The sequence below is a fragment of the Pygocentrus nattereri genome, chromosome 12, assembly GCF_015220715.1.
Source record: "Pygocentrus nattereri isolate fPygNat1 chromosome 12, fPygNat1.pri, whole genome shotgun sequence".
Lineage (NCBI taxonomy): Eukaryota > Metazoa > Chordata > Actinopteri > Characiformes > Serrasalmidae > Pygocentrus > Pygocentrus nattereri.
Window position 1 is genome coordinate 23,310,525 of NC_051222.1, and position 14,894 is coordinate 23,325,418.

General features: G+C 39.2%; 1 long non-coding RNA gene across 1 annotated transcript; it reads left to right on the top strand.

Annotated features, from left to right (window-relative positions):
• Positions 1 to 2,551: 2,551 nt before the first annotated feature.
• On the top strand, positions 2,552 to 5,985 carry LOC108428187. The gene is made up of 2 exons (XR_001857908.2): positions 2,552 to 2,762; positions 3,480 to 5,985. It is a non-coding gene; the product is annotated as an uncharacterized LOC108428187 (long non-coding RNA).
• Positions 5,986 to 14,894: the final 8,909 nt, after the last annotated feature.

The window sequence follows — 14,894 nt, forward strand, 5'->3', positions numbered from 1 at the left end:
ATGGCTAGAAAGTAGTGTAAATGTTTTAGGCATTTAGCTCCACTCACCCCTATTCATTGAAGACTTGATTGTGGGCACCCTCTAGCATTTTTTAGTCTTTTTTTATATAATAAGAGAAATAGCAAGTGGCCAGGCACCTCCTAAACAGGCTCTAGGAGCCTAATGTCGCTGACAAGTAAAAAAGCTTATACCCCAGTTATTAGCTTTGCGTACACTGCAAGCCTAAATCACCACATACATCTTAAATTGTGTTGAGTTGTTAAGTAAAGCCAAATAGACTTGGGTAATACTACTGAAGGGCAGCCACAACATTCATAAGGCTGCAAACCTCCAGCTTTTTTTTCATGATAACTCTTTCTGAGTTGAAATGGCATAAAATTAGACGAAAGCTATCTGCATGACAGCAATAATGAATGTCTATGTTTGTTTATATTCCATTATCATGAAATGCTAGGTGTGATTTAGTCCTAAATTCTACTCTTCAGTAAAGTGTAACAGATTTGCTGATGTGGTTTCTGAGATTGATAGTGTGATAGCGTGATAGTGTGATATTCAGTTATGTAAAAAAACAGTTCTAAACCTGTTTTAGCATTGCAATGTATTAAAGCATTGGCAGAAAAAACTGGAATCTACCATTTTCTGTCAGGATAATGCTTTTTATTGGAAGAGACAGGAAAGGAGAACTCTTTGGTGGAAAGCCACCAACAGTAAAACACAGCCTGACAAGGAAAGACACTTTCAACACCTAGTTAAACACAAAAATGGCATGATAAAGCCACAGCCACATTATAATAGATAGTACAGCTAATAAGCACCAATATTTAGCACATTAAACCACTGGCTTCTCCTGCACGCAGTACAGCTTCTAGCCGTGCATCCAGAGGCTGTCTCAACTGGCACAAAACACCTTAGCAGTGGGCCTTTGTAGCATCACACCTGCTTAGCACGGTTCCTGTCCTGTGTGGAACCATCCACATGCCCAAGAGTGCTCAGCGCACCCTCTTGGGCACGGCGGAACACTTCACAGCTCATAGAATAGAGTCCAGCAGCCCCCTCTTTCTTTGTCTTCCACTTTCTCTGCCATCCACTGTCTCAACCCAAAGTCCATGACGGCATCTGATCACCTTGGCTATGGCGTCTACATTGAGAGCTGTTTTCTCCACCAGCTCAAGCTCACGGCATTGACTGGTGGGGTGTCCCCTCTTCCTGCACACCAGTTGCTCCACCCCCACTTGCTTGGGGCATGCTCAGCAGGAAGTCTTGAGCTGCACATACCCTCTCAGCTCCTCTGGAAGCAGCATGTTCAGATCGTTTTCCAGCATCAACTCTTCCTGTGCAGCTTTCATCCGCCACCAGCACACATACACACTTATCTACTGTCATTTAGCCTCTGACTCTCCAGGAATAGCTGCCTGAACGACGGCACCACCGATACTTGCCCAAATTGTTTGCTGGAGGGCCAAGGTCAACGCCACTAGGTCATCATACTGTTCTAGCAGCAGATCCACAAGCATCTGTAGTGCTTTCCCCTCTAGTGCCAGACATAGCTGCGTTGCAGTGACGGCCGGCATCCAGCCATGATGCCCAACGACCAACTGCAGCTGTGTGGCGTATGGCTCTCAGGTGTCCTCACTGGTGAAGTGTGAATGTGCACCATCTCCTTCTCACTGGCCTCTGCTGTCCCTCCTGTCAAGGAGAAGGCAGGCATAACACTCGGTACCCTCTTTCTCCAGGCTAAGTCTACTTCGTTGTCTGCCTTTGAGTTCATAGATGTGCTGCTTGATTTCTTCCAACTCTGCCCCACTACCCACTTCTATACCAGTGTAGCGTCAGTGCAGAAGAAAACTCAGAGTCTGCCATTTCTGTCAGGAAAATGCCCTTTATTGGAACAGACAGGAAAGGGAACTAGCATACGGGGGGAAATGGCAGATGAAGGTAGACATTTCCAGCTCCTAGTTGAACATAAAAAGGCCTCGATAAAGCACAACTATGTCGTCACATATATTACAACTAATAAATAACATCATCTAGCACATCAAATATAACTAAAAACAGGCTGTACTCTGGAGGTCTACATACTCTACATACTCCTTTCCGCTCTCCCATTTGGCCTATACCTGAAGTCCAGTGGAGTGCCACAGTATTTTTGTGTTATTTTTAATACAGTTTGTAATGATTTAGATGTGCAGTTGGCACAGTGCTGCTTGGTGAGGTTAGCTACATGAGATACATTAGCTACATTAGCTCCTGTGTAAATCTAAAAAAGCAAATACATCCTGACTGAATGATATTTTGAGTAAATGAAAGATGTGTTTTTTTAGATTTTAAAATTAAATCAGATTTTGGCTGAACCATCACTTTAACGCTTCTTAGAGACTGACTGATCTGCAGTACATCACTCTCCTTCAACTACTGCAGAGAAGGACGTAATGAAAAGAGGTCAAAAATCCTTAAAAAATCCCTTACATAAGACTCTTACACTCGCTCGCCCCGCTTTCGTCACAACCCGAGCTGTTACTATAGTTACCCACCCCCCCCTTTCTGAAACAGGGTTGGCACAGCATTGACTAGAAGGGTGAGGGTGTGTGTGCGGAGAGACCGTGTGAGCTTGCGGACCCTCGTGTGCATCAGCAAAAAGGCTGTATCTTTCCATTCACCTTCACAGCCTGATCACACTGCAGCACCAGAGTTTTCACATCATTTGGACGTGTGCTGCACCCTAAAGTCACACAACAAGCCAAGGAATACAAGAGCATCTACAGGTATGTGCAGATGCAACAGCAGCCTACATGCAGTGTGTGAGCATGCAGTAATGTATGGTGTAGCATATGTAGTGTATATAAATCACATATATGGTTACAGTATGCTGTAATTCATGGAGGGCTAATGTATAGTGTAAGTCAAGCATAGTAAATGTATGGTGTATATTATGTAGGGTTAATGTGTGGTGTAAGTTATGCAGGGTAAATGTATGCTGGAAGTCATATATAGTTAATGTATAATATGCATGGTTAATTTGTGCTGTAAGTTATGCAGGATAAATGTATGTCACCGTGCAAATGATGTATAGGTAATATACAGTGTAGCTTGTGTAGCTTATGTATGGTGTAAGTCATGTATGGATAATGTGTGCTGTAGTAAGGATGGCTAATGCATGATAACTGAACCCCTTAAACAACAGACTTATTATTCAGTTATTAATCTTAAAACTACAGTATAATGTATTGCTGTAAATTATACAGTAGTTATTGTGAAATTAATATGTAAATTCTGTGAGTGAGGAATGACATCTGTATTTCCTTATACTTAGAAAAGAATAGATTTGACTTTCAAAATACTTTCTGTCAAAGTCAATGGACAGATGCTGAAACTGAAGCACCTGCCCACTGGCTTCTATTACAACTATCCCTCTCTCTCTCTCTCTCTCTCTCTCTCTCTCTCTCTCTCTCTCTCTCTCTCTCTCTGTCCATCATATACAGCATGCCCTGGATGTTTGTGGACTGGTTCGTTCCCGTCTATCTGCTGGTTTCAGTCCTGGTGCTGGCCGGCTTTGGGGCCTGTCTATATTTCCTGGAGCCCGGCCTTCAGGACGCTCACAAATGGAGCAACAAGTCCATAAAGCGGCAACCCCTGGCACCAACACTGCAAGCCCACCGAGATGACGACAGCAGCGCACTTATATGACAGGATGCATGGAGGTGCACAAGAAGTGGCCTCCTCATGTTGGCCTTACATCAACAAGCAGCCAACACTTTTGGATTTGTAAACACTCGAATTCCACCAAAATTGTGTACATGTTCTATTCTATCGAGAGCTTTTTGACAGGCTGAGTTTCAGTTGATTAAGAAGCTGAGAAAGAGCATCTGTTGAGGAGAATCTCAGTAGAGTAGGCAGTTAGTTATTATGCTAGTTTGCTCAAGCTACCAGTTTCATTGGAGTTTGTGCTCTCGAAGTAGGGCTATTTTCAGAAATTTGACTTCTGACAGAAAATTTGCCAACTGGCAGGATGTGGCAACATGGCAACATGTGGTGACCGCTGAGGACCAATAAAGTGGACTGGCCTAATGATGTGGAAGCAGTGTCCTTTCAAGTATTAATTAGCAGGATGTGTTTATGGACAGACAGTAAAACACCTGGAAGATAAAACACCATGTCAGGAATGGCTGGATTTGTGGTAGTATGTGTTTGTCTTTTAATCACGAAGGTTTGCACCAGTTAGTTTAGTCTGGCACTTGCTCTACTGATGATCTACACTATCATTCAGAAGTCTGGAATCAGTGTTTCCAATAATATAAGAGTATGGTGGCAATGTATAAAACAATCCTATTACACTAGTTATGGGATTCTTATATACTAGCTATGTTCACAAGTTTATATAATAGCACATAATTCATGAATAAATAAAGAAGAGATGTGCCCCAAGGTGATGCACAAAACTGTAGATCAGTCTCAAATGTCTGCATATAATTAAATTATAATTTTATTATATAATTTTATTATATAATTTTATAACATAATTTCTAATACCTGCACTCACACTGCAACCACGTTTCAAAGCAGATTACTATCCTTGAACAATGTTGCCATTTGTTATTGACAGAATACATGCAATAATGAGCCCATCATCAAAAAATAAAATTTGATGTCTAGTTGAGAAATTTGTTGTCTAATTTTGACATTTAAACCTGCATTGTCAATCAACCTATATTTAAACTCAGAGTACTCTGTCACTGTATATTTTCAAAAAAAAACAAGCAATTCAAAAGAGAAATTATAAATTTATGATAGTAAAGATTCAACAAAGAAAATAAAACAAGACCAAAAATCCTTTTTAAAACAATACATAAATAATTAGGACACTTTAAGACAAAGATTAACAAATCAAAACAAGTTAAACTTCAGACACAAATCAGTAAAAATCAGATTAGAAATTAAAATAAGTGAAATCAATTAAATCAATATAATAATAACAACAACAATAATAAAAGCCAAGAAAACAACAAAAAAGCAAACAAAAAAACTAAATAACCAACAGTTGCAGGCTGAATGGATTATAGAAGTTGTTATTGTGCATAACAGAGCAAAAATTATTTCTATGAAAAGTGATTTGAACTTTTAATTGGCAGTGTAGGTTTAAGGTAAATTCCACTAGTGACCAAACTTTACACCTTTGCTACACAGCTAGTGAAGTGCCAACATTTGCCATGAACCTACTTTTCTCTAAAATGTAATATTAGACATGTAAAGATATGTAGGTTTATGATCAATATGGTTCTAACTGTCCAGTACTGTATAATATGGTAATCTTTGTCTAATATTACATTTTATTTAGATAAATGTTTGTCTTTTATCTGCAGTAATAGAGAAAATAAGGAGGGGCCAAATTTTTCATGGCACTGTTTTATATCTACTTCATGAATTAAAACCAGATGCTTTTTTTCAGTTGAGTTCAGAGTCATAAACCAATCTTACTGAATCCAATTAAGTGAAGAGGAAATCTGATCTGAGTGTCACAGCTTGCTGTCTGGACAGAGACTTAGATGTGTTTCTCCTTTATTTTAGATGTCAGTCTTGTATGTGTCTGAATATGTTGGCATTTTTTCAGTGACAGTAATCCTGTGAACTGTGAAAATACAATGTCTTTTTGCTACTCTTGCCCAAATTGTGCCAAATATGCCTGTAAATATGTTACATTTTGATTCTGGATGTTACAACAGTTGATTTTTTTTTCCACATTCAGTTGTTCATTCTGTTTCTCCTAAGTGAGATACTTGTTTGGTGAATTGTGGTGGAAAGCACTTTTTTATAGATGGTTAATTTATGATTTGAATGTTCTCACAAAATAAATGCACTATGTGAATAAATGTGTCATATTTTAGACATGCTGCTTTGTTGCACCAAAAATGTTCATGATTCGTTTTTAAGCGGTCATTTTCCAACCTGTTTTTGCATTGATCACTTTGAATTAAACAGCCTTTTTATCACTGTGAGTTTAAGACTGACATTTGTAAATGAGCTCTGTTCTAATGGCCACCCTGTATTACGTCTCATTCAACAAGCAGTCTGGGCTGAAACACTCCTTATAGCTTCAGCATAAATGGGTGGCGCTAAGATGTAAAAAGGCTAAGCTGTACACTGCAAAAAAAATCCTATAAAAATGGAAAATGTACTGGCAAATAAGTTACAAGTACTTTTTTCTGTAAAGTTAACAGACAATTCAGTTAAATTACAGTACACATTCATATATATATATAGAACATCCCATAATTTTACAGTTTTAACCGTAATAAGGTCACGTATGCTTTGTTCAACTCAGAGGAGAAAAATCCTCTGTATTGTCTGTTAGGACCCGACTAATATATCAGCCATACTGACAGCCAACAGATTTAGCTGTATCAATGAAAACAATGTTAATGATGTCCTAATAATTGGTAACCTTTTAGGATTAGCATCGCCAGGACTCAAACATGTGATACCCTGCCAATAGAGCAAAGCCCTAAAAAGTAACTAGATAGTAACTACTACGCTTAAAGTTACCACTCTACAAGCTGTACCGGTGAATCTGGACATAAAACATCATTAAATGAAACTAAAACCTCAAAGAATTCTGGGTAACTCCACCCTCAGTGGAACACATTACATGAGGTACAGTCTTCATCATTTCAAATAAAAGATATTTCAGGATTTACTCCTGTACATCTACTATGTTTTATAAAGCATTCTACTCCTTTAAGAAGAAATATTGAATATTTGTCAGGGAGGCTAATTAACCACTGTTAATTCATATTGGCTAACTTAGCTAACTGGTTTTCAAACAACTAACTTCCTTTATGGGCAATATATGAACATTTCTGGGGATACTGTAGCACACGTTGACACTGATTAATGTAGCTAACAGTCTGGTAAAAATCCATGGCATTTCTTTTAGCCCATTCATCATGCAAGTAACACCCAATGTAAAGGGCAACAGGCTTTCAAATCATGTCAAAACCTGAAAAACAACAAAAATGGAGATATGAGGTTTTGTTGCAACAGCAATATATTTGCCAAATGTAAACATCATTATCACTTCAGTATAAATGAGCAGTGTAAAGCTGTAGACTGAATGCATACAATATAGGCAAATATGTGTTTGGTTGTGACATCACAACCATGATTTTTTTTTAACTATCTGGTTTTTTAGCTCAGTTTGCCAGTATGGACTGTAAAAGACTGGAGAGTCAATGGTACATTCAAAACTTTAATAATGTTTAGTACAACATTAAAACCTCTTTCCTTTTTGTGGAAAACAGCAATATGAGCCTGTTAAGTTAAAAATGAAAAGGAGAAGAAAGGAAAGATTTGTTTGAAATGCTCAACAGCTAAAAGACTTTTTCATGGCTTTGCTGCTCTTCTCTTTCTTCATAAACATTTGAGAGTTTCACACACCCTCGACCGTTTCTCAAGCACGGAGTGATGGGAGTGGGTGAATGAGACAGCGAGGCTTTAGATGAAAAGAATGGAGAGAATGTGAATCTGGTACCCACTACTTCCTGTTGCTGCTCTCGCTCTCTCCCTGTCTTGTTTTGTCAATCCCTCTCTCCCAGTCAGCAGAAAGGTGCAGATGGAAGCAAGCAGGTGAGTTTGTTCCACTAAATTCTCTACATTTCTGTATAATAACAGCATTAAGACGTAAACAAAGTCATTCAGAGTAGTTTGATGTGAAATGTGTATTTCTAGAGAAATTGAACCTGTCTGAAATGTGCACTGTGGTGGTGACGGGAACCAGATGTCTGAAAAAAAGTGCCTTTAAAAGTTACCTCACAGATAATGTTTACATGAAATGGTGATGAATAGATTGGCACATGCCATGTCCACGCCTAAAAAGGGTGAGAAAAAGTGTTTGATGTGATGGCACAGAAGATTGGTTCCTTTCAATTGATGGTTCTTGGAACAGCGGTTTTTGTAAATGAAATGTATGAGTGTGAAGAACCTTTTTAAAGTTTGAGGTACTTCCAAATAAAGTCAAGGTTCTATACCAAGTAAAGGCTTTTCTTGTAACTGTACCTTCAAGCAAAGACTCATAACCAAACAGCCCCTGCAGTTAAGAACTTTAATGCTCACTGTTTTAATATACATTTAGTAAGTTGCAAAAAAACATTACTGCCTTGAGTTAGTGTAGATAGACAGTCTATATTTGACTACCTTGACATGCTCTTTCTTATCCACTCTTTCAGCAGCTGTCCTGTTTAATCTTAGTTCTCCTGTGGCCTGCACTAAAAACACATCTTAACCAGTTTCTTCTTTTGTGCTCTGAACGTTTGATTAAGCTCTGCTGTTTGTTCACAACTGTATGATGAACCCAAGCGAGATCGACCCCACTGAATCCTCATTACATTCAGCTCCTTCCTCTCCAACAAATCTCTCCCAGTGTCTCCAGTATGTCTCCACCCATTCCCCTACAAGACTTTCTCCATGTCTCCAGCGTCCATCATCCACATCCCCTACTCATCTCTCTCCATTCCTCCAACACCCTTCTTCCTCTCCTTCTTCTGTCTCTCCTGCTCGTCTCTCACCAAGTCCAGTTCCTGTCATTTCATCTTCACCCACAGAAATCTCTTTATCTCTCCAGCTTCTGTCATCATCGTCCTCTTCTATGGGTGTATCCCCTTGTCCATCTCCTATGTCCTCCTCTTCTCCTGTAATACGTCTTTCCCCTTGTCCTCCACTCTTCCATTCATCGTCCCCTAACAGGCTTTCTCCATGTTCTCAACTGCTCACCTCTCATACCCCTACAAGATTCTCTCCGTGTTCTACGCCGCTCTCATCTCCAGTCATTCTGAAAAGGCCCATCCACGTCTCCTCATTCAGTCCCTTGGATGCTACAGACCATGCAATTTCATGCAGGTACGTCTCAAGTCAAGTCAAATACAGTTAAGTCAACCATGTAAGTGTTGGCTCTATTGTTAGGAGATAGCAAATTTGATCCTCCCAGTTGTGACAAGGAGTCCAAGAGAGCATAATTGGTCTCATTCTCCAAGTGGGTAGGATTCTCTCTCATCAGCCACCACACTGCTATCAAACATGGGCGTCTGTTAGCTGGCACAACAAAATTGGCAGTTAGTTCTCCTCCAAGTGTGTTGAAAACATCCAGTGGTTGGCTTGATGTGTCTTAGAAGTATGTACCAAGCATCACTCTCCTACAACCTACCCTCAACGGAGGCCTGTCTTGCAGGTGGGAATTTGACACGACTAAACTGGGGAGAAAATGGGGCCAAAATAATTGTTTGAAAAATTCAACATATTTAATTCCTATTGCACGCATCTTTTGAGGAATGAAACATAGTTCTTTTAGACCACTGTACACTTACTAGACAAACAATAGCATCATTAGAAAGTCCTGAAAAAGAACTGACAAGCCAAATGAACAGCATTGAATGGAGAGAGAACATTCTGGGGTCTCCAAGGTAATATCTAATCATGTCTAATACGAGTATGGCACGCCACCCAGATGACTGTGTTTGTAAAATGCCTTGATACACTGACCCAACATTCTCCAGCAACACAATGTTGGCAGTTGATTTTATAATGCTGGAGTAATTAGAACTGAAAAGCCAAATGAACCAGTGTGGATAGAGCGGATTCTAAAACACTGAATGGAGAGAACATTCTAGAAAAGTGTGATTGGTGTAAAACATTCTAGAACTGTGTGAATCAGTGTAAACAGACCTTGTCAGAGACATAAGCAACCAGGTCTATGGAAATAAGCCAAAAAAACAAGATGGCTCTAAAAAAACACACGAAGCTACTGTAAATGCTGTAAAATTACAAGTGACGTTTTCACCCACAGTCCATCACTGATGGGCCATCAATGGCACCATTTTGTTTTCATTTGTATGGGGAAGGGGTGGAGGTAAGGGGGTTGTGGACTGATCAAGCTACAGGACAAACTAGCAGTTTCCCTTTTAGACCAATATAGTGGAGAAAGACCAGACCAAGTATCAAGCCTCAATAAGCAATTGTATTTTAGAAATGAGCCAAAAAATCTGCAACCCATGACTACCAATACTTTTAAGTGAAAATACAATCAAAGTCGCTTATCATAAGTGGACTTTGCAACTGTGACATAAATAATGGAAAATGTTCTAGAATTGTGTGAGAGAACATTCTAGAAAAATGTGAATGGGGAGAATATTCAAGAAAAGTGTGTGAATGGTGGAAAACATTATACAACAGTGTAAAATGTGGACGACATCCTAATCAGTGTGAATGATACAAACATATATATGCCACCCCAGCACAATATTTGTTTTTGTTGGGTCAGAGTAGCAAAACAGCAGCAGACAAGCAGATAAGGTGACAACATAAAATACAGATAATTAACCACTCAGTCACTATAAAATAAACTATCCAAACATTAAAGCTACACTCTTTGAATTTTGGGGATTTGGAGACCTCTCTGCTGGAAATATGTAATTACAATTACGTTCAGAAGAACATTTTGTAACATCGGCTGTACTTTGGACCCCTTCCCTGAGCAGATGAATCTGATGATTGTAAGCACATTGAAAGAGCATTCAAAGAGAACTCAGTCAAACCTTGGAGAAGGAGTATCTTCTGAGGATACTATTGTCATCATATCTTCATCAGTGTAATGTTGATTTTGATACCTAAAAATCTAGCTGGATCTTTTTGAACCTGTGCATGTGACAGCAACATGTAAAGACAGATGACATGGTCTGTAAAACTCCCATGAAACACAACTGTAATTTTTAAATTATTTGTTCAGGCTTTAAGGTGAGACTCACAGTAGTGCACACACAACATATATTATAAATAAATGTATATTTCTTTCCTCCTGATTCAGGTATGCCACTTCTTTCAATTTTAACAATAAAATCTTATATTGTTTTGCTTTAAATACAGATAATAAAATAGAGAAATATATATAATAAAATATATATTTATATAATATACACTCACCAGCCACTTTATTAGGTATGTTCAATTGCTTGTTAACACAAATAGCTAATCAGCCAATCGCATGGCTGCAACTCAATGCATTTAGGCATGTAGAGGTGGTTAAGACAACTTGCTGAAGTGCAAACCGAGTGTCAGAATGGGGAAGAAAGGGGATTTAAGTGACTTTGAACATGACGTGGATGTTGGTGCCAGACAGGCTGGTCTGAGTATTTCAGAAACTGCTGATCTACTGGGATTTTCACACACAACCATCTCTAGGGTTTACAGAGAATGGTCTGAAAAAGAGAAAATATCCAGTGAGCGGCAGTTGTGTGGACGAAAATGCCTTGTTGATGTGAGAGGTCAGAGGAGAATGGGCAGACTGGTTTGAGATGATAGAAAGGCAACAGTAACTCAAACAACCAACCAAAATCTGATGAATGTTTCCAACAAGGCAGTTCTGAAGGCAAAAGGGGGTCAAACCTTCTACTGTACCTAATAAAGTGGCCGGTGAGTGTATATTTGTTCTTAGGCACAAAGATGTTAACAATTCTGCAGTTTGAGAACATGTCATGGACCTGATGTAGACTTTTTCTATGGACTTTCCTTAAGAATAAATTTAAGAAAAAATATTTAGGACAATTGGTGATTGAGGCCCAGTTTTTCCAGTGAGTAACTGAACATTTGTTGAGTGATATAATTCCTTCTTTCCACAGGAAGGACCCCTCTGTGTACTCCACTTCGATGGATCCATCTTTGACTTTAAAAGAATCATCATCAAACAAGGACTATGGGCAATGTGAGACAGCCAAGAGCGATCATCTCTCAAAGTTACCCATTCACAATTGCAGGCCGTCCCACTCTCCTGTTAAGCAAGATGAGAAATGGGCAACAGACATTGAAAGGTCTAAACTGACAGCCATCCCATCCAGTGAGAGACGAGCTAAATCAATCCCCATTTCCAACACAAGGATTCTACAGACCCAAATGAAGCAAAGACAGGAGCATTTGCCTAGGCATCAGTGCCCAGATATCAATTTAGGGAACAAATCTCCTGGATGTAAGAAGGAAAGTATAAGTCCTGGAAATCTGAAACACATAAGAGGATCACAAAATCTTGCATCCTACAGAAGGAGACATCTAACCCAGGATCCTGTGTTACTTCAAGCCCGCTTAGGTTTGAACAAAACTGGCAGGATTGCAAACTCCAGCTCAAGGGTTTTTGGCGACAAAGCAAAGTCAATCATAAACCAAGGACACTTAAAGGTACAGAAAGGCAAAGATCTTATTGGTGTAACAACAGTGCCTCAATCCAAGCAACTGATTTCAGCATCTGAGGAGGGAAATCAGACATCAGTGCTCAACAACAGTCTTCAGAAGAGTCCAAAATCTCAAAGATTTAAAGAAGGATCTGTTAGGAATCAACCCACAAGTCAGCTCAAACCAGTATGTATAACTGGTTCTGAAGACGAGAAGGTGTTTGAAGTCCCTACTTTTAAAAAAGCGGACAGCAGACATTCTCCAAAACCAACCAGAATAGTGGGTCGATCATCTTCAGTCAAAGATCTAAGCAGTCGAGAGATCCACACCCATATAAACCATACAGAGGTTTCACAGCAAGGCTTTAAGGATCTTGGAGAGAAGATCAACCCTCCTCTGTTTGGTTCAAAGACAAGTGAGAGTGAAAGAAATGAACCTGCACATCACAGCACAGCTTCAGAGGCTCATAGAGGTATGGAAACAGTCCTTGATCAATCCATTCAGAAGGACTGCATCCGAATCCCTTCAAAGAACCATGGATTGTCTACAGAAGCTGACCAGTTGGTTAAAATCTGTACTCCTGAACCTGGCACCAACACTACCACAACATCAAAGTATTCATACACACCCACTCAACTCAACCAGACTGTGCCCTCTCCTTTGAAGAACAGGACCTGTAGACGTGTGATCAAAGAAGCAGGTAGTTTATCTGACTGTGAGCCCAAATACCTGACATCTCCCCAAGCATGGAAGAAAGCTTCCTTCTCCGACCAAGCACGGAGCAAAGTAGCTCAACTGAGGGATGCTTCCAAGTCATCACAAAAGAGCCACACTAGTTCAGATACAGATTCCTCCAAATCAAATTCAAGTAGAACAAGCTCTCAAGAGGATGATTCGCACTTGAGAAGGCACAAAAGTTCACGGGTTGTGAGGAAACGCAGCAGCACACAGTCCATCAGCATGCAAACAACCAGGGACCAGAAGATTCAGCTGGACTCCACTGACCTGCCCCAAACCCCCTTCTCCCCTCACAACCCATACAAACACACTGACCAGCATGCCCACAGAAACATACCAGAATGTTCCATGCATGAATGGATGGCCCAACAGCTGTTCCCTTTAGACACTCAGCAACAGTTTGACCCTCTGCCCAGAGTTGATAAAGTATCTGAACAGTCATTTAAAGAAGAGAAAACCAACGATGGCTTGAAATTTGAAGAAATGAAATTCAGTCTGTTACATCAACAGCAGGACTCCATATTGTGGAAGATGTCTGATTCTGAGGAGATGGAAAGTGAACTTGAGAGTGAGAAAATGCCACATCCTGGTATTTATGTATCTGCAGGTGAGTACAAGAATTGCAAAAATTAAACAAGAAACAAGATCATTAGATTCAAGTTATTGTAATGCTTGACTATTTAATAGGATCAAAGTAACTGAGAGGGGACTATATTTTAATGATGTAATTGCATGTGAAGTTTCCCAGTTAGACACAATAACGGTAGAGTAATATTACTATTTCTTTATTTTACAGTACCAATACTGTAACCTTGAGTGTTGACTGATACTGATACCATTCTGATATTCCATTTTGTTTTGTCCTTTGAAGTATATGTGGATGTGTGATTTTACCAACATCTCTTTACCTCTTAGAGTTGAACAGGCCGTTTTTCTCATTGTGCCCTACAGGCCAATATATGTAAATAACCTTTGTTCTCATTTTCTGTCTATTAATGTGCCTTGTTCAAAAAGCAGCTGACACCGAAACACTCTTATAACTTCAGCATGAATGGGCAGGGCTAAACTAATGTAGGCTAAAGAGGTGGATATATGTGAATGCATTGGTTTTCATGACATCACAAAATAGTGAAGTCAGAATATGTAAAGAACAAGTAATGTTTCTGTGTGTTGATTTTGCATGCTAATGACCACAACTCTCATTGGCTGTCTCACTTCTATAACCTAAGAACAGCTCAGCCAATTTGCACTTAAGTCCCTGTAGTTACTGAATAATTAGCCTTTGTAAAAGTATATAATCAAGTATAATATATCCTTTACTTTGGATGTCACAATTTGAATGTTGACTCCGTCACGAAAGATTTAAACTTTAAACTTATTACTTAAATCTGTTAGCTTATCTAAATACCCAACTCACTATATTGAGGACAGACTATGGTCTTATTATCCTATAGAAAAGCTGTTAGTATCAACATAAAAAGTCTGCCAAATCACTAACACAGAAATGTAATATTTGCTGTTGAGACTGGGGTTTGATGCTCTGCCCAGGCAAGTACATCAATGAATTCTTGGGTAAGAGTCTTAGCGCTACATACACCCTCCTCTGCAACATGATAATCACTCTAGATAGGAATAGGATAGGTCACTCTGGATAGGAAAGTGTCAAATATGTAAATGTAAATAGAATACAATTAACTAAAATCATGATTCTGCCATCTTTTATCTACAAAATGAGCAACAGAAGCCCATGTTATGCAAATCCCATGCAAATCAACATGTTGATAAAATGCTATCATATTCTGTAGAAAAGGAGTTTCTTAAGCATGGAAGCACTCAAAGAAATGCAAACTCGTGTTCTCTGTGGCTTAATATCAATAAAGCAAATACTCAAGCCAATTTGTACTGTCCTATACCACATGTACAACTCAGAAGACATGACACAAAGTAACATCTAA